Source organism: Pyxicephalus adspersus, chromosome 2 (genome assembly GCF_032062135.1).
Source record: "Pyxicephalus adspersus chromosome 2, UCB_Pads_2.0, whole genome shotgun sequence".
NCBI classification, from domain to species: Eukaryota; Metazoa; Chordata; class Amphibia; order Anura; family Pyxicephalidae; genus Pyxicephalus; species Pyxicephalus adspersus.
This window is the reverse complement of record NC_092859.1, coordinates 114,082,573-114,108,480: the sequence shown is the minus strand read 5'-3', so window position 1 is coordinate 114,108,480 and position 25,908 is coordinate 114,082,573.

Here is a 25,908-nt window from a genome sequence, read left to right as displayed (position 1 = left end):
GTTTCAGCCAGTTTCTCTGGCTTAAACGGTGTAGCCTGATAGAGATTGATTTATTGTCCTTTCTGGAAATCTCCTAACTGGATATTCAGTTGGTTTCTACATAGTTGAAGAATTGACCAAAGTCAGGTGAGGGATGTTCATCCATCTCACCCAAACAGGTGAGGTGAGCTTGTTCAGTGGGGTGTACTGAGGAAAGGAGATAAATACCTGGAGATCTTCAGAGAAAGAAGCATTTTAGCTTTGGGTTTGTAAACAGAGGAACCTGTGTTGCCACGCCCATCCAGAGACTGTTTTTGGAGGCTTGATTAAGAATTAGCCACCCACCCACTGTCAGGAGCAAAGCTACACTATCTGAAACTGGGAATCTAGGTACTAGTTGTAGCTGCTGAATCAGGTCATTTGTGGAGGTGGTCTAAAACTGAGTCAAATTACCTGAATAGAGATGATCTTGGGGGCCTTGACAGTGACTTGGTGTATGATACTTATCCCTCCAGATCATGACTTTTTTAGTGGCAAAACATCCTGCATCCTAACCTTCTTTGCCTTTGTTTCAATGTTTAATAAAACCCTAGAATGCAATGACTGACTGAACCTGAATTTACCACCAAAAGACAGAACCTGCAGAAATGTAGTTGCTTCAATGCCGATGAGTTCTTCGCCTAGGCTCCTGAGAAGGATAACTGAGCAACTCATGAAAAATATGGTGGCTGTGTTAGTGATCTTTTTTAGACTTTTTTAACTTGTGATTCTATCATTAATCTCATTTCAGAGTCACATGGCTCCCTTTTTGTACATGTGTATGTATAAAAGAGCAGCTGTGTTGTCACTAGGACAGGAGGTGTGTTAGGGATAAAGAGCACCTCCATCCACTCCTCTGCATAGACAGACATTGGGAAAACAGATAGGTCTCCTTGCTATTGCAATGCAACAAAAAGTGCTTTTTTGTCAGCTCATTACAGCAAGTAAAGAGCTCATTGGATTTCTGGCAAGGTCAACATGTTTTTTTCTATACACCTATTGAACAGAACGCTATCAATAGTGAATACTTACCAAACCAAAAGGGAACCAATAAGTGACGTTCCCTAGGAGGATTTATGATTACTTGAACTGTTGCAATTGCTTATCTCTTAAGAATGTTTATTTGGTAAGAATTTTTTTTAATTGTTTGAATCCTTCTGTATTCTCTAAATTGGCATCATACTATGCAGTTTTGCAAACAGCTAGAGTAAAATATGTTAGAAAAGTCACAGCTGTCAGTTTTCTGATTTGTATTGTCAGCTGAGAACAAGGCGCTAGTATTTATTTTTTTTTTTATTACTATTGCAGTTACAGGAGTGTCAGCAACAGTGTGAAAAATAACATGGAAGAGATGGCAAGTGTGAATGGAAGAAAATAATCCAACATAATAAAAAGTAAGTACCTACACATTGTTATTCTTGTAATAAAATAATGTAGTACCCCAACAGGACAAAGTAAGGCAATTTCACATAACAAAGATTGCCAGAATCATCTGACATTAAAAATATTATCACAGATATATCTATGCATAAAATCCCAGAAATAAGTAATGTAAAAGTCTAGATGCATCTTTTTACAATACCTTAGAATACATTAAGTATATATTTAAAGTAAACCTGTGACAACCTGAGCAACTCAAAAATGTGAATATGTTAAAAATAATTATAGGTTACCTGTCATGAAAAGTTTATGTGAAAATGATGTAGGCCTAGAAGTATCTAGCAGAGATATAAAAAGCTGTAGTTCTATACAAATTTTTATTTTAAAAGTTAAATTAGTCTCTTCCAACCTTCTGAGCCACCTAATTGGTTCTATACCTCTTACAGCAAAATATGAACAGGTAGAAGTGGACTGACTACTTTTACACTGGGAATTCTATATGGCTTTAGATGGCTGTATCTTGGAATATACTGATCATTTGGCATATTATAAGTTATCTCCATTTATACAGTACATTCTTTTTCTTAGGTTTGTATTATTCAGATTTGTGACATGGGTGAATAAAACAAAGGAAAGGTTAGATAATCTGTGTTAAAATACACAAAAATAGCAGTTCTAAAATGTAACAACATCATTAATATCATTAGACAAATGAAGTTATAGGTACTGTATATAAAATGGATAGAAGTTCAGCTTTGTTTAGTGGCCACCATTGCAGGGTTATTGAACTTTCTAAACGCAGTATGGTTAAAAGGATATGAAGTCACACTGTACGCAGGCATCTGGAAAAAAAAAACTGAGCAGAAGCCTGAGGATGTGCTGGCCATTAAAGATTAGCTGTGTTTAATGCGACATATGTTACAGGGTACCCACTGAAGAGCCCCCTTCTTGATTCCTTCCAGCTCTGCATGCAGTGCCGGACAAGACTGACAACAAATATTTCTGATCAATGGACAGATACTAATATACCATTCTAATTGTGTGCAGATATTCACATATACAAAGTTATTTTTTATTAACAAACAGGGTTTTCATAAAAAAGTCCATTAAATAGGGGTTGCGAATGACAGACAGTTACAGACAGTGACACAGGAGGAGGAGAGGACCCCGTCCAGAAGAGCTTACAATCTAGAGGTTATGATATATTGATATACTGTAAGCAAAGTGATATATTGCAGTTTTTATATATTGAATTTCATATAAAACACACTACGGTCCACCATTTGCATTAATATCAAAATACAAATTTACTTTCTATGCAATCAGAAGAACAGAACAGTGGAGATTTGCATTTAGTGTTCCAGTAACACAAGCATGATAGCACTACTTTTTATACAAATCATTTCGAAAAGGTCAAGAATTAACATTTGCCTTTAATAGTAAAAAAAGTGCATGTATTTTTAGATCCTGCTTTAAAAGTTCACAGTATGCTAGACTTTGATTTCTTCAGAATTGCTTTTTGGATAGATGTGGTTATGCTGCAACATAAAATAAAACAAATGTGAGAGCAATAACTGGTAACTTTACCTTGAATGTGGTTAGGCATGAGTTTTAGGCTGGCTACCCTTTTAAAAAGCACACACTTTTGGTGAATTACACACTTTAAACTTGCATGTTACATGATCTCTTATTCTTGCCAAAGTTAAGAGTCACTTTGTATAAATCATAACTCCAGGTCCAATGATTTCCCATGTGTTGGTGTATACCTTTCTAGCAGTCCGGGCAGTATTTCACGGGCCACAGACTCCACACTTTACAAGATCACCTCAATAACTAATTGTGTCTTATTCACTGTCTCTTTGCACTGATCCGCAGTACTATCTGGTAGTCATGGGAAGGTGATCCACAGTCCACAATGTTAGGTTGTCAACATCAGTGAATCCCATTAGATTCAGTCTACCTTCCTTGCCAGTCCCCTGCTGTCATTCAGCCATAATCCAAATTGTTTCCAATAATAGTAAAAACGATGGCTTGCAAACAATGGATTTCCTGGGCCCATGATGTCTCTGCTGCCTGATACCAATGCACATATTGATATACCTGGGAACTTTCCTTAACAGCAGAGATGTCAACGACTCCCCTAGGAACTCAACATGTACATTGACAATGGCAGTAGTGAAATCACAGGGCAAATTAAATGTTTCTGAACAATAAAGAATTTAGTACTGGCCACAGTATGAACTAAAGGTCTAAAGGCTAAAGATCAGAACAACCAAAAATAGTTCAATACATTTTTTAAATTGATACAGTATATCCCTAATATCCCAATACTCAAGTGTATCTATATTTTCTTACAATCCTATTTCAGATTTTCTTTCTTGAAAAGTAGGTGATACAGGTAGCATTGTGTACATATGAAGCATGTACATGCCTTGGCAGACATGTGGGGCAGAAAATCCAGGTACACCAGATAAGGTTAATATTAAATACGTCTAGACTTACAGTGAAGCTCTAGAAACTCTGTTGTTTTACAGACTTAAGCTAAATCAGTTTCAATCCCTGGAAGACAGTATTTTATTCTATTCCATGTTAAACCCAAACTCCTTCCACTGAGCACTAATTTTGCAGCAAAAGCACTTGAATTTATTTTTCCCAAATGTCATTTATTAATGAATAAAATACAGAAGAAGAAAAGCACATATTTATTTTCTGGTTTTCATCTGTTTGTGCTCAGACATGTACCAAGCTATAGATGTTGTTTTGCTAAAGTTTTCTGTTATTTGCAATGGATTGTAATTAAAGTGTACCTGAACTCAAACTGTAAAGATCTGCTCAGTTATCGAACTAAAAACTCTAAAACTCTAAACTGAATCCTAAAAAACTTAAACAGTGTACCTTTTGTTTTAAATTTTTCTTGTTAAACTGTGCGCCTGCAGTGCAAGAAAATCTAGGGCTTTTCTGTCCATGACATTTAGTTTTGCCAGATTTAGAGGAAAGTTTCCTTTACATGTACTAATTGTTCCACCAGTCGTCATATGACCAGCAACTCTGAAAAAGTAAAGCTTCACCTATACCACAATTACCACATACATTGGGCCTGATTTTTAAAGCTCTCCAAGGCTGGAGAGGATACACGCTCACAAGTGAAGCTGGGTGATCCAGAAAACCTTGAATGGATTTCATCAAAGTCATTTGCTATTTCCAGGCAAATGTTTTGAATCCTGGACCAGATCCTTTCCAGGTTTGCTGGATCACCCAACTTCCATGATGAAAGTGTATTCTATCCAGCCTTGGAGAGCTTTAATAAATCAGGCCCATTCAATGAATGCGTGGATTGACTGTTTCAAGGAATTCAAGGATTATGAGTAGTAGTAGTTTTCTTTATCTAGATCAGTGTTTCTCATCCAGAAATCCATGGAACCCTAAGGTTCCTCCAGAGGATGCTAGGGGTTCCTTGAGCAATGGGCAATATGTGCCTCTCAGGTCCATTCAAGTGACCTCCAATGATCTTTTTGGCTATATGGATGGCCTTCTTCCCCCTGGCCAGCAATGTACGACATACTCCTCCTACTGACCACCACACTATAGTGCTATGAGCTATACAAAGAAAAAAATTATAGCAGGAGTTTTATGCACTTTTTGTGTTTAACACATTGACTTGGAAACCCCCAAAAGATCTTGGAGCAGAAGAAAACATGGACCAAACAGCTCAAGCAAGTAGCTTAGACTAATCATCTTTACATTAAGTTACTGATATCCTTAACAAAGACATTGAAATATGGTATTTATTTAATAAACGATACTTTTGAGTAAGAGACAGTCTAGTCTAAACATGTCACCAGGCAGTCCTACTATTTATACTGACTCTTTAAACCTTTCTCCAGACATCACAAACAATAAAACGATACACATGGATGAACCAAGAACTTGGATGATTGATTCATGGCCGGGAGGCATGAGTTAAAACATTGTTAATCTATTGGCAAACTGTGACCCGTGCCTGCACAGCTTTTCACACATACAGAGGAAAACATTCATTTTTCCAACATTAACGTGTTAAATAGACCTTACAGATAAAATATGATTCCTTTCCCATTTTGCTTACTGTACTCTCTGTCTCTGAGGTGTTTACTGCTCTAACTATGAGGAACATGTTTTGCTTCTATAGCTTTATCGCGCCTATTTCTTTTGTACTATTGTATTTATTAAATTACTAGAAGTTTGAACAGATCAATAGCACTGTGGTTAGGGCATTCTCTTTAAAGGTTTAATAAAAATGTTTTACTCCTATAACCTGAGAAATACACTGCAACTGCTGCACAGTGCTATTATAAAGAATTTCACCTAATATATATATATATATATATATATAATTTATATATAAATAAATATATATTTATACATATCCTGCAGTGTATGTGTGTGTGTGTGTGTGTGTGTGTGTGTGTATGTATATATATATATATATATATATGTATACTCCTCAAACCCCCAAAATGTTCACATTTTACAGGTGAATTTTTCACATTCACCTGTAACATCCACAGTAGGAGCACTGTGTGGAAGCATTCACCTGGGAGGCAATCAGTGGGGTTTTGAATCCAAATATAAATGTACAGATACGTGGGTTGGTTCAGAAGAACAGTAGGAAAGGTAACAACATGAGCAAAATACAGTACCCATAGCAACCAATCAGGAATCATATTCAGCAGATAGAAGGTTAAATAAAACATTTTGGGTTGCTTTGGGTTCCTTCATAACATAATTGCTTTTGACACAACTTAATTATATAACTTTGCAGATAACCTCATTATTTATTTTTGGTCAGAGATCTTTTTCATATTTACATGCAGGAACTTTTAAATAAAACAGAATTATTCTGAAAAAAAAATGCAAGTATATTACAAATGTTAAGTGATTAAGAAATTAAATAGAATTGCTCAGTGAAGAGACAGTAACATTTTATTTCATGCATACTTGGTTTAGTAAATGATATTTGCTAATGGTCTTGTCTTGGAGAATTAACATGTAGGATTCAATAGTACTTCAAAAACAACAATAACTTTTCACCATTCACTGTGTGGAAATGATCATTATATTAGTTATTTACTTTCTGTCTCCTCCAACTTATTTTGCTGCTCTGTGAAATTAGGAAGATTAAACAGATTCATCAGACATTAAAGTCATCTAAAACGAGAGATGCCATCTGCCATGCTTTTTTTTCAGGGGGAAAACAAACTGAGAGTCATTTACAATCTAAAAAGATGCAAAGTCACAGTGGATATTTTTTTTTATACTAATGTACCACCCTGACTTATTCCTGATCTGTAGAGGAAAACATTTACTGGCTTGTTAAAGAGCAATAACAACAGTGTGCTCATTCACTATGCAGGATGAAGATCCTAATTCATAGATGTATTCATATTAGTCTATATTGCACTACATACCCAATGAAGAATTCTAGAGCATGTATTCATTGTCACAGTGTGCAGCAGTCTGGAGCAGCCTTTTTTGACCTTTTAAACATGAGGGAAATACCTTTCAGGTCTTCAGGGAATCCCTACTATAATTAATTTATCCACAGCTTATGGTATATAGGCTTGGTGGTCAGTGGGAAGAATGTCACTCTTACATTGCTAGATCATTGGAGTTAAATTGATCTGTATGGTGGCAAGTTACTGTAACCAGGCATTTCTGGTTAGCAAGGAAATGTACTAATTCCTGCTCTGTACTCCTCCATAGATACAAACTGTTTATCCATATGTCCATATGCCTTACTATATGGCTGTAAATATTGTTCAGTGTTTGTATTGCTACAAAGGACTGTCAGAGACTGTGGAAATGCTATAGGTATAATATACCTAAATTTCACAGAGCTACAGACCCCCATGCTGACAAGGCCAGTTTTGCCGAATGGTACAAGTCATATGCTTTCCCGTACCTGGATGTACTACAAATTCTCTTTAGTCCCCAGCACTGGGAACAGGGAAGACTGGCAATATGTATTTTAAGGCCAAGAAGGAGTATAGGGGTTCTAAATGCAAACTGTAGCTCCAATTACTAGATTTGTATACAAATAAAAAGGTTTGTAAACAATTTTTTTAAAAGGGGTCAAGAAGGTGCTGTTGATGAGGGTAGAAAATGCAGAGATAGAGGGGAAATATGGGATTGGGCTTTGAAGCAAACCTGTTTCTTTGTCCAAAGTACAGTTAGCATTAAGGCAAAAAACAAGATGATTAATGAAATACTCCAAGGTAGGAGTGGTCAGTAAAAAATTTAGTACCTGACCACCTTAAACAGAACTAATGTCAAAGTTTCCCCTATGTGTCAATAGATCTGCCACACCATGAATACTTCTAGGAAAAGTACCTGAAATGAATAAACTGACTTTTGCAATTTAGCTGGAAATACATTGGATCAGATAACCTCTTAAAGGAGAATGTTTTTTTGATATATGAAGAGCAAAGATTTAGCAGACAGCAGTTAGATAGCAGATGAAAGAATGTGCAGAATTCTTTTTTTTTTTAACATGTACAGCTCTACATCAGAACAGGTTATGGATTAACCATGCAAAATGAGACTAATTGTGCTGTGAAAAAGGAGCAATTGTGTTATTAAAATGATGGAAATATTTTCGGTCATAGGCAGGTGGGATAACTATATATAGGAAAAAGTGTTTTGGGAGAAATGTTTTCAATATGTCGAAGACCAGACTGTAATTATGCTTTAAACTGCATTCAACAACCTAACCTAAAGGTTGCCAGCACATCTTTTATGAGTGCAGAGTGGGTTGTTGTGGCAAAGTTATGCCATTTTTAGAAAGCCATAGCAGTTATTAAAGAAAAGCTTTTACTTTAAGAGCATAATGCATAATAATTATTTCCCTGCAGCACTTATCATTTCTGTTCTTTAACAACTCATTTATATGAAATAGGCGTATCTGAAGACACCGGTAACTGCTGTCCACTATTTACAGACTGTTCCCAATGGTCTGTCTGGGGCAGGCATCACATTAGCAATACCAGAATCAAATATATATGGAAAGAGTTGTTAGGATCTTTTTCTCTGTGCTTCTACCTTATTCTCCCCAATCAATAATACCTGTAATCTTTATTTAATCAAATAAATGAGTGTTTTATACTTCAACACAGTTCTGTATTTGTTAAGTTCTTTCACAATCAGTTTTTCATTTTCTATCTTAGCTAACCAGATTGCTTTTTTGCAGATTTTCTAGCTTCCAATGATGACTCTTTCCCCACTGACTTAAATAATCTAACTGCCCACATCTTCATTCTATTGCTTTGCTTAGCTTTTCATTTAGTAACATTTATTTTGATTTGTTTGTGCTGTTTGTTTTCTGAGGATTTATAGAGATAAGTGTTTTTTCCCTAACAGCTCTGTGAAAACATTCAATTTTCTTATTTTTTGCTGCGAAGACTAGCTCCCATTCAAGTGATGTAATGATCCACTCACTTAAATCATTCATAAAATTGTGAATTCCCATTGTCCTCTGCTTATATTGTTTTAGGAAACTAATAGGTATGCTTTGTATTAATCTTTAATAATAGATTGGCTTTTCCACAAGCTCCTTCCTCGACCTAAAAAATTCATTCTTACACTGGCCTGATGTTATAAAAACATCATAAGCATTCTAGCCTCTCAATAAAAGTATGGACCATCTAGACAGATAGGCTATCCAACAAATGTAGAATGTAACATATCTGCCTTCTGCCAAACACTTAATAAAAAGAAGTCAAACAATTATTTGTTCCATATCCAGGTTGAGGTGGGTGTGTATGGTTGTTAGCTAGCATGAAGCGTTGTATATCAGGAAGAGATGTTTTAATAGAAAAGTCATTTTAAATCACCCTAATGAATTCCAGGTACATCAAAACAAAAGGTCTGCAATGTTAAAAAAAGGGCCCTTTTCTTCACAAAGTAGTAGTGAGTAGAGTAGAGAGTAGAGTATACTGTCCCCTGCCCGTATGCTGTAAAGAAAAGCATTTGCTATTTGTGTGAATAGGGTTGACACACACATAGGGTAGCCACAGCCTAAACTCCAATAAGTAGGAAGTGTGAATTTTAATAATTGCTGAGCTCAGGCCCTGGATCAACAGGAAGCATTGCAGACCTCTATAAAGAAACTTCAGATTCAACATAGAAAGCAGCTGATCTTTCTTTGCAGAATGTTGTCAGGAGGTAGGCTTTTAGATCATACTGTGGTTGCTTTCTCAACACAACAAAGAATTGTACTGTTAGGAGACGCTTACATGGCCAATCTGGCACTGTGTGCCATTACAGTATCACTCCCTGTTTGTTCTCTCTGGCAAAGGGAACAGAATTAGTTATCAGCAGTCTGCTCAGCAGCTCACAGCATCTCCTGTTTCCCTTTAGCCGTGCAGCCTGAGATGTACCTTCTCAGCATCCCCAGCAAATACTCTGAGGCTGTGCACTGTTGATGCACATTTACTGTTGATGCATTTTCCTGAGTGTATTGTATGCTGTCTGGACTGACCTTTTATCTATGACCCTGACTCTGCTTTTGTCTTTACCCTTGGATACCTTGTCTGGTGCACTTATTACCTGTGTATTACCTCTGGCTCAGTATTTTGGACTTGCCTCTGCTGAAATCCTTTGTACTGCACTATCTGTGAGTTCTTAGTCCTCTGTCAGTCCTTCCCTAGACACCATCTTTTGAGCACTGAAGACCCGGGGGCAACCATGTGCTGGGATGGCACAACTAGCCTCCCGAGGCTGAGCAGGGGCACGTTGTTGAGTGTGATTTTGGATTGGGGGACTGATGTCTGGTGAGCACTGATGCTGGACCAGGGCTTTACATATACACATTTTGTTTTGATGCATTTGGGATGTGTTTATGTACATTTATTGCTCATTTGGACAAGTACATATACAGAAAAAGTATAAAGTTCTTGCCTAATTTAATCACATTGATTCCTCTCATCAATTTGCCAGGTAATGCTATATATAATGGCTAGCTGTCATTTCCTGGATGTCTTAAATTCACCACATATTTCTCTTTCTCGTTCTTTATCTTGTTCTTTTCCATAATCTTACATAACTCCTCTCCAACAAGTTTCTTGCGATAAGGTCAAAGTGGTTTGATTTCCTCTTCAGTATTCATCCCAGCAAATTTAGCTTAATTTCAGTGATCCTTTGCAGTACCTCTTTACCACAAACTTTCTGAAGAACAGTAATTGTGCTAATATGAATACTACAACCTCCACTACAATATCTGAGTTGTTATGCTTCATTCTTTACTGAGAACATAGTGTATGTAAAGCCAACAAATTTACATCGTTTTACACTTTTTTCTGTGTACATGGATGAAAAAGTGACGAGCTGTGCCCATTCTCTATAAAATTATTTCGGAACCCTAACAAATTGGCTACCCTAGCCTCACATGGTCTTCATTGGGGGAAAGTGTAGCCACCATCCTCAGAAAATATGCGCTTTGCTAGACACTGTCTTTAGGCGGGATAGTTTGTATGTAGCTGCATGTGACCATACTGACATGTGAGCATCAGACTAGAAATGGCAAGTTAAGGTGAGATGCCCACACAAGAAAAAAGTGTTTATTAGTAATCATTTACTAGAAGTGTTTTCTTCCAGGGTTTGGTGACACTTTAACTATTCCCTTTTAATAAAAACCAAAAAATTGGCTATGAATACACTTTAAAGTGTATTTAAACCCACAGTGTGCATTGGAGTTTATTCATACTGGTATGAGCAGGGGAAGCCCAGATTGGCAACCAAAGTGATGTGCAGCTCGACTTTAAAGCCAGAGACCCAGAGTGATAGGGCTGGTACACATTATCACAGAAGGGAAATCGCATGTTGCTTTCTGTAATACCGACCTGCCTAATCAAACAAACTTCAAAGTCAAACTTTAGTTCCACTTTAAGCCAAGAGCAACTACATAAATCTGTATCTGATGATACAAACATCCTACTTTGGATAGAATTCTGCAGTATTATATATCACATGTTCTCTTCCATAAAATGGCTATTAACTATTAAATTATCACAAATAGTGACCTATACTTACACAGTATCTGTTAATGACTATGTTTGTGTATTCACAAAATATTGGTGGTAGAAGCATTCAATATTTTATGTGTATAAGTGGTGCACATACCAGGCTATAAAGAATTGCTTTGCAATTGTACCTTATATATCTTGAACACGTAATTTACAATCCTATCCACAATATAATTTTTGCTTAGCAAGATTGTTTTCATAAATGTTACCTTTTTTTCTCCCATATTTACCTGACAGATCTACCTATCCACCTATCTGTCTAATCCATCAATTGCAAGCTGCGATGGCCATGAAGAATTTTCTCTTGGCCAAATGAGAGCAATAACTCAAACAACGACAAGCCGGAGCTACAAGGAGATTGTGTCTTTGCCACGGTCTACAGAAGCTGGACCTTGCTTGCCTGATTGATATTCTTGTGAGAAAACCACCATGGCTCTTTTACCTCCCACATATGGCCATCAGTCAATAATGTTATCACAAAGGTAACTTAATTATATGAGAAGATTTATATGAATTTCAGCCAAAACCTGGTTCCAGACATGTGGAGTTCTGTTATCCATGCCGAGTCAGCGAGAAGAAGCATTTATGATGCTGATTAATTTATTGCAGAACACTGTTTTGTAGGCTTCTGGCCATATTCATTAGGAAAATACAATGTGCTCCCATATCTTATAAAGGTTCCATAACCATATATCAGTGTTTGTGTTTGACACATTTATTACCAGGCAACAATAGCTTTTTTTTAAAAGTTGTAAGCAGGTTGAAAATCAATTTGAAAAGAGCTCTTTTAAATTCACCTAGAGTTGAAATAGCTTTTCATAAGGCTTTAATCTTATTGCTTTGTTTTAAACATCAGTCAACTGTTTGACCAAATTGCTCCCAGTAACAATGATATGTTTAATGGAGAAGCTTTAACAATTCCACTGCCAAAGAAGACATGACACAAAGCAGAGTGATTTATTGCGTGGCTGACAAGCACTGAACAGGTCAATTCAAGAGATAGAAGCTGCCGCCTTGTTTTGCAGATGCACTGCACGGAGACGGGCCCGGTGTCAAACTCATGGCCCAATTTATTTTCTTCCCAACACTTTCTGACAAAAATGGAAAGAAAAGGTTGATTTCCACTACACGGGCACCAAACCGAAAAATCATCATATGAAGAGACATCGAAAGATATAGATATAACATAATCCTACTTTAAAATATTGTTTTCTAAAAACAAGCACTGCAGACAGTAGGCAATAAAAAAAAATAAAAAGGGTGTTCCTCATGAGATCTAAGATAAAATACAATTCATATACCTGAATTATTGATATTCAGCTGATTATACTCTAGTATAAGCTTCAACTTATACAACACAAGAATGGCATAAATACTTATTGCTAATCACAGTTTGAGATTTATCCTAATAATATATAAGGCAGGCTGAGAGGATAGGAGGATGATAGGCATAGCTGTAAAAGCCACATGGGCCTCTCTTTGTTGGAGTTCTTTAAAGTAGAACTAGTGTAAGATGTATTTTTCATGTTAAGTGCACGTATGCTAAGTAACGCGTATGTGCAACTCTTACAGTATTTATTACACCTTACAAAGATCACAGTAGTCCCCTTGATAATGCAGTCGTCTGCTTTTCTCTTCAAAAGGATAAAGATTCATTTGTTCAGGCACTACCTTTTGATCCTTCTGCTTGTGACTTGTTACAATGTTACACTGTGAGTGATCATTGAGGGAATAAGACCTAGAAACGTTTTTTCCAGCCTACAGTGCTGGTCAAAGTTACTTGACCGAAGCTTATAGACTAGTATTTAATATAAATAAATAAAATGTAATTTAAAGTTCTTAAGAAATATACCCAGCTGCTTTTTTTTTGGCATTTGAGAAAGTATTCATGCAAAATTGTAAAATTATTCATTGGTCCACTTTAAAGAGATCCCACTACCAGCATATGTCCAAGGCGAACGTATCAGTACTGAGTGGTCTGAAACTAAAAAGTATAGCTCCATTGTTATAGCTTCTGTTTATGTTTTGTATAGAACATAACTGTTAAGTTTTTATTGTTCTCAGTGTTCCCAATACTTACTTATTGTTCTGATCAGTAAGGGTACCAGGCAGGGTAACGCCAACATTTTGGGTTGGTGCAATGGCAGCAAAAGCGAGCAAATCTTCCAATGGAGACATTTGTTTGTTTTCTTGTGCACACATGAAGGACTTCTCTCACAATGAAGAATTATAATTAGTCTTCTTGTTTAGGCTGCAGGAAGTGAAGGAAAATCTCTCTTGCGAGGATCAGAGGACACCTCCGTAGGTGAGAGCCATCAGAGGCAGGATTTCCACTCATTTTGAGGAGACTCTTTTACTTCTTATTGGCTTTCCAAGCCAGCCAAAAACTACACTGTAAATAGGATTTATTACAACAATTGTTTGTCTACATATTTTTATTTAAGCAAGACAAATAAGAAAAACAAGGTGTCATTGTTCAAAATCTGCTACATGGAAATTATATATGAATAATTCATACCAACTCTTCATGTAGAATATTACATTTTGTTCACTTTTGCCTAGCCAAATACATTTGTGATTTATTTTTGTTTTAAATACCTAATGATTACTAAAATTAAACTTAAAGCTTGTAAAATTTACAAAGGGGGGTGCTTTACAATAGCATAGTAAATATTTTTCACCTTTGGCTATACCTTTTACTGCTCTGTCTATTTTCTAATTAGAATAAACCCGCTTTATTCTTAGCATCCCTTCTGTGATTTTTCTCCCAATCTCCAGGCTAGACCTAAACTCTACCCACACATAGACTGCCCCTTTCTGTTTTTCCCCTTTGTGTTTTGGGGCAGAGGTTGGTGTGATGAAGGTGCCTGTCTGCTTAGGGCCAGTGAGGCCTGTACCCTTACCAGCAATGACTTTCCCAACTTCCCATTTGTTAGCAAAACTCATCGTTTTCTAGTCATACTCCTTGACTGGGCTTGTTCTTAGCAGAAATTAGGTTTTATTTTATGGGGGACTGCAAAATTCAAAGCAGGTGTCATTGTGACAATCGGCATATAGCTGGTTGTTTTTTTGACTGATGTTTCTTTGGGGTGTTTTTTTTAAGTCAAATTTGTGTTTGAATGTATGTATGAATAATGCACATTTGCAGGAGTGACAAACTGACAATTTTTTTCATCTTCGCAGTGGGATGCTAAATTTTGATTTAAATTATCCTAGCTTTAAAAAAATCATTTCCCTCCTATACTTTGACTTTCTTGGGAATGTTCCCACAGGCCTCTCTAACCTTCAAATAGAACTGTCCGAAAAAAATATAGGTGGAAAGACGTCAAACCCCTCTGCTATTAAGGTCCAATCGGTCTCGCGCTGTCCCGTATTCCTTCTTCATGGAGTGGGCTGAACATTGGGCACGGATATCTTCTTCTGCCTTCTTCCTACTTAAATAATAAATAAATAAAATAATAAATACATAAAATAAAAAAGTTAACCCCTCATTAACCATTTACATAATGTAAAAAATCTGATGACAGTTCTATGTTCAGGGGCTTTGCAATGAACATGAAAAGTTGACATGAAAAGTCGGCATATAAACAAGGGTTCCAACAGTACTTTAATTATGAGGTACAGAAAAACAAGTATTTTACTTTTGGGACATGTTTTGCTGAGAATACCTTCTATAGGACCATTAGAACTAACTTGCAAGATTGATTTGAGATGTGTCTAACAAAGTGTTTGTAATGCTTTTGAATATTTTGCATATTCATCCATCCCATTTATTGATGCTGGAAGTTCATCAGAAAACTTTAAAGCTAATTAAGATGAATACACTGTGAGCAAGAGGATATGAGAAAACTACAAACCTACAAAATGGGGAAAATAAGGTAGGACTAGAGTACAGCTTTATCTTTTTCCCTCTCAAACTTTAAAATATGTTTTGTCTTAGGCTTTAAAGCACAGGCAATATATTGCGCATTTAAAAAAAAAACTGTATTGACAGTGTTACAGTACTGTATGTGTACATGAATATTTTTTCCTTAGCTTAAAGTACATAATGATTTTAATTCTTGTGACATCAAGTCCCGGTATTGCATCTCACTAACCTCAATCAGACAGGTCAACAGCACTGAAACTCATCCATTTCTGTATAACTACAACAGTTTATCCAGCCATTATCTGATCATTTATTATTCCCAACCACAGTCACCGATTCATCCCAGGCAATGCAAAATAAATAATAAATGGTAACGAAATCAAACACGGCTCACTGCATATTGTCAACTTGGCTGTTCTTTTATATATTGACTGACTCTGTATTTGAAATGACCTGTGTGTGCATCTTTCATTGTAGTGCTGCTTCTAAAATAGTAATCTGAATAATAATATTTGCATTGTTATGTTAACTTCTACTGTTGTTTGAATATTCCAATGTAATTTTCTCGGCTGTGCTCCATGAAGGGCGGAGAGACAAATCTAGCATTTCATGCAGCAGACAATGATGAAGCTGTGTTTGTCAGCCTGCACTCTGACAGCTGTGTGTGTTTATACTGATGCTGGTATTTATGCTAATTGATAAGAGCCTGAAAAGGAATTCTCGAAAGGCGCCTCTATAAATAAAGTTTAACATGATTAACATTCACATAATTCTGGTTAGCTAAATAATTCATCCTATTAACAAGGTTGGTGTGTGAGTGAGATAGGCGGGCATGGCATTTCCAAGGTTACAGTGTGTGCACCGGGAGAAGAAGACATGACCACTGATGAATGCAAAGCAGCTGAGGGCCAGTCTTTGTAAAACGATAGAGATGAGATGTGGCTCCTTTGACCTGTGTCATCTCAGGACTGAAAGCCAATTAACCCCCCTGGCCCAGGAAGTCACAGCTTGTCTTCCACAGGGTATGAAGGTCTTAGAAGATGGGCATATATGATAAAGAGCACATCATTTCTGAGAATGCCCAGTTTTTGTTTGGGCACAAGGCTAAAGACTTTGCTATTCGATGACAGCGGAGGAGATTAATATCACACACAAAATAAAGTCCTTAATTGTAAGTACTCTGGAGGCCTAGATACAAATATATTCAGTAGATTAGAAATGGAATGCATTGGTTTGGCAATTTAAAAAAAATCGACAAGAAAAGTTTGATTAAATAAAATCCTGGTTTCCAGTACGGATGCTGCCATCTTCATTACATTAGAGATCAACAAGTAATTTTATATCATGTTATGTTTCTTGTACAAAAAGGAATGCCCAGTATCACTTTTTTTTCAAGTAACTTAAGACCAATATGCCTCAGGAATTTTCCCCCGAATGCTTTGCCAGGTTCTCCACCCGGCTCATTTTTTTGACCACTGGGCACCTTCAACCTCTGCTGAAGCCCCTCCCCTGATACCATCTCTCTAAGTGGACATCATGGACACAGGAACTCATGAAAAATGCTGACCATTTGTTACATCTAGGCACTTTTATCAGGTCAAATAGAAGTTAGTGGCTTCTTCCCCTTGCCATTTCCTCTTTTCTAAGTATTGTTTGTAGTGTAGTTACCCTCTGTAAACTATGTTGGCTCTTCTGCTGGCCATGTCAGATGTATCACAACAAATATTTACTGATTTTAAAATCTAGGGTGGTGCGGAATTCTGTAACAGGTAACAAAGAGCATTCAGAGACTGCAGTCTGTCAACACTGTTTGCAATGGATCTGCAGATTTGTTCTATTTATTCTGCCAAGGATCCTCTGCAACCAGTCAAAAGGCAAGTGTCTCTCACTAAATGCTTTCTGTGGCATCACCTATTAATATGAGAGGCGGAAATACAAAGCTGCAGTTCCAAAGATCCATAATTATTTCCTGGCCACAGGGGAGTGCAGATTTGATGCACAAATTCTATTGTGATTATACCTTACAAATCATGAGGTACTGGAATAATTGGACACAATACAGAGACACTATAAAAATGGGACACAATGGCATTAAAATCTAGAAGTATGGGAGTCAGTAGCTAATCTATGTCAATCACACCAAAATTACCCTGCTGATTCCTGCAGCTACAATGTTAGATTCCCTGATTGGTGTAAGTGGGTATATTGCTGCCCACTTTGTTGACACTTAAAAAATGAGCCATGAATGAAACTGTCAATGACTCATTCATTCATAGCCTCATTTCCCAGAAGAATTTTTCAAATGAATAAAAGTGTCACATTTAAAGGAATATTGCAAAGTGACTGAAGACAAAAACCTTTCATTGACCAAAGCATTGACATGGTAATGAGCTACTTTGCAAGTGCAATAATGCAAATTAACCTTCCAAATACCTTTTCTTATTTGTGCTGTAACTTCAATTTAAAGGAAACCACATGCTTTTTTAAAAATGTGTTAATTTGGAACATGTTCCCACAGGTCCCATTGCCCCCCTTTCCAGAAATTAAGTATGACAATACTATATCTTTCAGCTTACGATTTTTACAGAGAAAAAAAATCACCTTTTAAGAAATACAGCAGTTTAAGACATTACTGGTACATGTAATTCTTTTAAGTAAAAACCTAATTGCTTGCCATTAGTGAAAGGTCTCAGAAAAATAGACCAGCCAGAGTGCCCATGCTGATCCCTGTCCACCAACGAAAGTGTCTACAATGGGCATCAGAAATGGACCATGGCACAATGGAAGAAGGCTGCCTGGTCTAAAAATCACATTTTCTTTTAGATCATTTGGAATGCCAAGTGTATGTGCCTACTTTACAGTGTGAATTTATGTATAAATTTACAGTATGGGAAGAAGCATCTGCTGCTAATGTTTTGTGTCCAGATAAAATAGGACATCCTCAGGAGACTATGCCTTGATGGGTCAGAGCTGTTTTAGTGGTACAAGGGAGACCTACACAATATTAGGCACATGGTTTTAATGTCTTGGCTAATCAGACTGACTTTTGAAGCTATAGTATTTAAAGTGGAACAATCATTATTCAATGGGAGATGATAAATTAGCTGTTATCATAAAGAATGTTAATTTCTTAAAAAACGATCTTTTGACGTCAGTAGTTCCAGTCAAACACCTGAAATAGGTAGATAACTGTGTGAGTTGTGAGACAGTTAGCTGACCACCTGATCTGTATACACATTCTGCATCAGTGATTTGGAGAGTATTGAAGCCAGAGGATCAGAACAGCAACCAGGCACACTGTGTGTTAGGACCAGGTAAAAAATGTCAGCCTATAAAATTTTTCACTGGTAGGTCCACTACTGTATCCCCTTTAAGAACTAATTTTCTTGGACACTTGTATCCAATAACATTCATTTTCTATTGTCTAATCCAAATTTTTTCTATGTTTTTATCTCGTGTATGATTTTCTAAAAAATGACAAGCATGACTGTATCTGGTGCAGGATATAAGATATTCAACAGAACATAAATAAACTTTGCTATAAGTAAAGGTCTGTGACAAAGGTGGATTGTCTACATCATAAAAACTATAAATCCTAAGGTCCTCAATATGTACAGTCTGAAGGAAAGGGGAAAAGAGAAAATGATATAAGCTTCTAAATGCATTAAGGGATTCAACAATGTACAGGAAGGAAACATATTTCAGAGAAAAATGAAGTGTCAGAGCAAGCGTAGATGATCTGAAGCTATAGAGATGGAGGATTCAAAGAAATGGGCTACTTTGCAGAAAAGCTTATAGGTTCAGAGAAGTGAATCCTTGCAAAGGTACTTCAAGAAAATGGCTTACAATAGGTACAAGTGAACCTAAGCCTTCTAAATGAAAACAGTCCCAATTCAATATCTTATGCCAATATGGTAAAACGGGTAATGTTAAATTTAGTTGTTGTCCTGTATTGTAAATTGAGGTTGCTGCATCCAAAATCGTGTTTGTAATAGGCAATGATTTATATTGGTTGTATCATCTTTATTCATCATCCAAACAAAAATGAATGCCTTCTAATGTAAGATCAGTAGTTTTTCCTCTAACAAGTGTAACTGATGCATAGGTTCCTGGAAACTTCTTTGGCTTTTGTCTTTTTTTACCAATAATTAAGTTCCTAGTATGCCACTGTCTAGGACGGCATGAAAGCATACAGCTGACTAGTCGTCCAGGAATAGGACTAATCAGATTGCAGGATCATTCAAGCCAAAAGACATCTGGTTCTATAGGCACAACATAACTATGTCTAAATGTCTGGGGATGCAATCTGCAATATTATGCTATAAAAACCTCTGGGTCATTGGCATATTCATGTCTATGGTATGGAAAGAGGATAAGGGAGGTGGAGAAAGGAGCAAACATCACTATCACCATAGAAAATGTGTTGATAGGACAATGGTTGGTAACCTTCACAATTGCTATTCTTCCAATTGTTTCGAGTGGATGGTCTCTGTTTAATAATGGGCATAGACATAACATTTTCTCCACATCAAGTAAAAATCAGCTGATTTTGCTGGTGGACATTTAACAAAAAAAATCTCATATTCTCTGTCTGAAAGAAGTGGAGGAGGTTATTGGGTTCTGATGTCAAGACAAATTCTAATACTTTTCTGTATCTTGCTGACTATTAGCTTTAACGTTGAACTCTGGATAATTAGCGTAATGCACAGATGAAATATATATATATATATATATATATATATATATATATATATATATATATATGGGATGTGCTTCATGGATTTCTTTTTGTATACCCAGTTCTGAGATTTAAACAGTTACATCAGTGATACAATAGTGATTAATAAAAGTAAAATTACTAAGCTTTAATACTACCTCAACTTGTGACTGTACAAATAAGAGAAGCAGCACACTGATGAGATAACCTCTCCATCGCCCCTCTCTCCCCACCGATCACCATTGTCCTTGTTACTCTATTATCATTAGAGCAGAATTTATCATCTCATTGTGCTGCTTTTTCCCCACCCGGTCTGAGATTTCCAGTATAGGCAATTGCAAGTGGCAGATAGCAAAGCAAATTTAGATACTTATAATGCTTGAAATAAAATAAAGTAAAGTGGATGGTGTATTAATGAGTACAATGCAATAATGCATGTCATTTATATCTGTCTGGAATTCTGCTTTAATATTGGCAAAGAAAGGTAAAGGAAAAGAGTGATTACCATGTATAAATTGCTGCTTTTACTGGTTCTGTCATCCACTTTTTTTTTAGTTTTACATACTCATGGTGGTTTTTGCCTATACTGGGCCTGTTAATGCTTACTAGCAACTCATTTCTCATGGTGCTGACAGATGCAAACTATGAACAAGAACCAAGACTGATTGTGACACTATATAGAGCCATCAGTCATGGTACTCGGAGACAAATCTAGCACATCTATTTGTCACTAAGAGGAAAACAAAAAAATTCTGGATAGACAGAATTATGACAGGACATTTGAATGCGAACCTGTGGAACCATAGTTTGTATACATGCTCACACTTATCTTTATTACTGTGCATTTGTTTCTGAATTTTACAAGTTTTGTTTACCACAATTATTTTAATGCACAATAAAGGCCTCTTTCCCACTACAGTATGTAATAAAATGACATCCTTAACACCAACCATGTACCATATACTACACTGTTTATGTAATATTTCTAAATTTTCCACACATGCCAAGCTATGCTGCAGTAATTTCTTGCATTTCCTAACCATACATCCTGTCTGTATCTGCACAACGTTCAAGCCCAACACTGCCCACCTTAACAATCATAATTACAGTCTAATTACAATTACCAAGTGGCTTTTCAATTGTCAAAAAACAGTTACTATACAAGCTGTATAATTAGTATGTGTGAATGAGACATTTGTTCATTTCTTTACACATTTAAACCTATGTAGCACTATTGGTACTGATCTTGCATAAATATTGATTGATCAAAAGCTACACTATGAATCTTCTAAGCCCAATTACTTTCAGGACGCACATTCATCTCAGGAAGTAATTTTTTTTTCTCAGGTTGGAGTGAATTTTGGTTCTAATCCCTTTAGTATTGTTTTAAAATTGAACTAGCTTAATAAACAGCAATATTGGAAGGACAGTGATGTGTAGATCAGGATGTAAATCAAATATAGTTGTGCCCAAACCAGCCTTCAATCTCCTAAACTTTCAGTTTCTTTTTGTCGTCTTTGTTCAGACTATTCTGGCTGGACACTTGTACAGCTATGGCTCATTGGCAATTGAATTTCCTGTGATAGTTCAATGTTTTTCTTTCAAACAAGTTTCACTCAGCTAATCAATCATTACATCTACTCTTGATTCTAATAGAAAAAAAAAAGAATTTCATTTTTTTCTGTTTTTCTTGTGACCTTCTTAACTGTAAGGTCCTCTTCCAGCAACAGTACTCACCAGACCCCAATCTACTGATCTAACACCGCGGTCTTCACCTATACCAAGCCGCCACTCAGCCTCAGAAGACTGGTTGCATTTTCTCGCACTTGGTTGCCCCCAAGACTAGTACACAAGGGATGGTGTATGGGGAAAGGCTGGCAGAAGACCAGGAGCCCACACATAAAGTAATACCAAGATTCTAAAAGAGACAAGTCCAGAATACAGAGCAGGAGGTCATAAACAGGTAATCCATCCACCAGACGAGGTACACCAGGACAAGACACAAGCAGAGTCGGGGTCACAGGCAAAAGGTTAGTTCAGGCAGCATAAATTCATAGGATCAGAAACGGGCACGATTACCATCGGTAAATTAGACAAATACACAACAGCAGCAAGTCTGCCCAGCTTAACACTTCAACAGGCACTGGTGACTGAAAGCTAAGAGGTTATATGGCAGCGCAGGATAGAATCAGGAACTAATCAGCCTCTAAAATCCCCTTCACCTGTGCACAGCCTCAGTCTGTGTGCTGGGGATGCTGATAAAATACATCAGCTGAACATCTAAAGGTAAGCAGGGGGTGCTGCTATTTCTTTATTCTATTTCCTGCTGCAAGTGACATTGCTGGACAAAAGAGGCTGTGTGAGATACTGATTACCCAGGTTTACTGATGAAAGTGTATCTTCTCCAGTCTTTAATAAATAAAAGCCTTCTCCAGAGTTTTAAAAAATCAGGCCCATTATGTGATAATTGTCTGTTCAGATCAATTTAATGTCCCACTGTCTAGAGGTTGACTGCAATCCTCTGCTTTTCATAATGCAATTATTTGATTTTGGGATGTGGCAATCGTGTAGCTTTTAGATTTTATTTTGGCAAAGCTGATAAGGCTAAACAGCCAAACATATGAAATGTAGGCTAGAGCTCCACCTGCTGGATAAAGAAAATATTTTATATTAGCCTAACTAATAAGAAAAAAATCTAACCATTTAAATTTAAATGTGCACAAATTCATTATACTTTGACTGCTTCGTTCCAGTGGCTCCTGATGTTTAAGTGGTCCAATATCTACATATGCCAGAGTTCCTGCAAAGGCTTTCCTGAAGTGCTACAGACTTTGCTGTGGCAAAAACATTGGTAAATGCTTCTTTTTACTAAAATATTAGTTTAGGTGAAATTGATCTTCCAAGTGCTTGCTTTTATCAGAGATTTATTGGATTCACAAAAATAAAAAAAAAATCTCCAGAAAGAACCTTATAAAATGCCATGCCTGCATCGTATTTAGGCTTTTCTAACAGAGCTAGGTTTTCAATTTGTTTACGTCTTTATAAGCTAAACATGCTGCATCCTTTGAGATAAATGTTGAAGTATTAGAAAAACACCATATAAAATGGGCTACAGGGACAGCCCTAATTACAAAACTAATCTCAGTAATGTTTTATATTGTCAGTCATATTAAGCCAACCTTTTATGAAATTACACCAATATGCTAAAATTAGTTTTTTCAAAAGTAAAAAATGTGTTCTGCTTGTAAAGAAAGTGTTAATGTCAGCTTCAAGCAGAATGCTTTTGCAGATGCTCATCCAATTTCTTCTCCTGTCATAGCTTAGCTATGGTATCTGTGCACAGGCCACATATTAAACAAGTATTCCTTATCTTCCAAGGCAAATTGGCAGTGAAACCGGGCATGCTTTGAATAACCAACAGTGGCTATTTTTTTTTCTTCTTCTTAACATCTATGAGCTAGCGAGGTAACACACTATTACAGCTCAACACCATGGGCCTGGAACAGGAATATCAGAAACCCAGCAGGAAGGACATCACCTACTGCACTGCTACCCCACCATGATATTTGACACACTGTTTTTCTAACAAGTATATAGTAAGTACAGAGACCATGCTGAGCAATGTCTAAGGTTTCTATTACTGCCAGTGAGCTGCCATTAAAGAGATATCCCTTGTACATTCCAAACAAATGTCTCAGACTGTGATATGCTCAACAGAGTAAAGTGCAGTACAGTGCAGAAGTCAGAAACCCCCTTAATAAATATAACTGTGCAATTGTACAAAATAATAAATTACACGTTTTATCAAATATGTTAATTGGACATTTAGATTTTTTTGAATTATGCTTTATACATGTACAGTGATACAAATATTATTAAATTAAGACAATTTATCAAATGTATTAAATCATAACGTATTTGGTAATTCAGAGTTAAATAGGAAAAAAAGGAGACTTGTATACATGCTGCAATGCAAATGCTGCATAAAAATTAACTTGAATTGAAACATTTTACAGTATTGAGAGATATGCCAGAATACTTCCAAGAAGGGGTTGCTAGGCAATGATGATGGATTAAAGGCCCAGACAAAACTGCCCCCCTATTTAATTTGTCTGCACTTCAAGAAAAACATGCTGGTGGAACAGATTTCTGTCTGGCTCTTTATTATAAGTGGAAGTGGAGGGTTTTTATACCAAACTCAGAAGGTTAGCAGTTGGATATATTACTCCCAATTTTATATCAAGCTCCCAAAATACAGCAGAACAATGATAGAAGCACTGAAACTTCTTGTTAGGAAAAGACAGAAGCACATAACCTCCTAGGATTCATACGTTACGCATCCCAGAAGGCTAGGGCCGAAATTGGGCATGCTCAGAAGGAGCTTTATCTTCTACGGAGAAAAAATGACAATCTCACGCTTATGTAATGAGATCAGTTCTCTTTTTTTCCACATCTACCGCAGGCTATGTCACCTGATCTCGCTCCTGCAAGATTGGGTGACGTAGGCAGAAGACGGATGAAGGATAAAGAAAATGCCAGCACCCGGCGCCTTCTTTGCACCAGGACGAAGGAGGATTCTAGGAGACCCAATCCAGAAAACCTCCAGAGGAATCAAAAGATCTGCAAAGTAAATTTGATTCTTTTTTTTTAGTTTACTTCCATTTTAAACAAAGTACTCTTTAAAAGATACTTCCCTAAAGTACACCTCTGCCCATTTTCCCATTTTTTAAAGATCGTCAGTCCCATCAAGAAAAGACTCTAATGTAAAATCTCCAATGGTTTCAGTGGATTTCTAACAGTTTAGAAACACCTGTTTGTATTTATTTTAGAGGGTTAGTAGGCTTATAAGATTCTGCTCCCAGTGAGTTAGTAGGAGAGTTCTAATATTTCACTGGCTATGTTTTCCATATTGCCTAAAGCTATAAAAATAAATGTGCAAATCGTTTGGTGTGCATAGTGGGCAAAGATTCATTTTGGGGAAAATTAGAGTGATTATGGTCCTTCATGACCTCTATACCAGTTGGTAACGGTCTCCCTGTGTGTTTACACAAATTGAATTGTTTGCAAAAGCACAAAGCTCTTACCTGCTTAGTACCTGGACTTAATTTCTATAGGTATTGTCAGCCTGTCTTTTTTTATGAGATGATAACCATCATAGTATGGCATAGGTGTAAACAACACACAAGTTATTCAGCCACTAAAATATTTATTTGACATATTTGAAAAATAAAGCCAAAATAAAGAAGCGATGGACCTGAATTATTAAAGCTCCACAAGACTGGAGAAGATAGACTATCATGGGTAAACCTCGGTGATCCAGAAAACTTGAAATTGGTTTCTTAAATGTGTTTGCTATTAGTTGCCTCAGTCCTAGAGCAGATCCATTTCATGTTTGCTGAGCCAAGCTTTAACTGTTTCACAGATGACCTTACGTTTAATTCTAGAATCAAATCAGAGAGATTTGGTGGTATATTAATATTATTACACAGTATTTATATAGTGCCATCATATTACACAGCACTGTACAAAGTCCATAGTCATGTCACTAACTGTCCCTCAAAGGAGCTCACAATCTAATGTCCCTACTATAGTCATATGTCATTAATGTAGTCTAAGATCAATTTAGGGGGAAGCTAATTAACCTAACTGATAGTGTCTGGGATTGGGCTGGGATTCAAACCTAGGACCTAGTGCTGGCAAAGGCCAGAGTGCTAACCCCTGAGCCACCATGCTGCCCAGAGAAGTTCATGGTCAATTCATTACCTACAAGGTGCACAGGTCCTGGGGCTGCATAACACACCCAATCATCATCCCTCCATAGTTGACAGTTGGTAGAAGGTGTTTGTGCTGATATCCTGTGTCTAGGT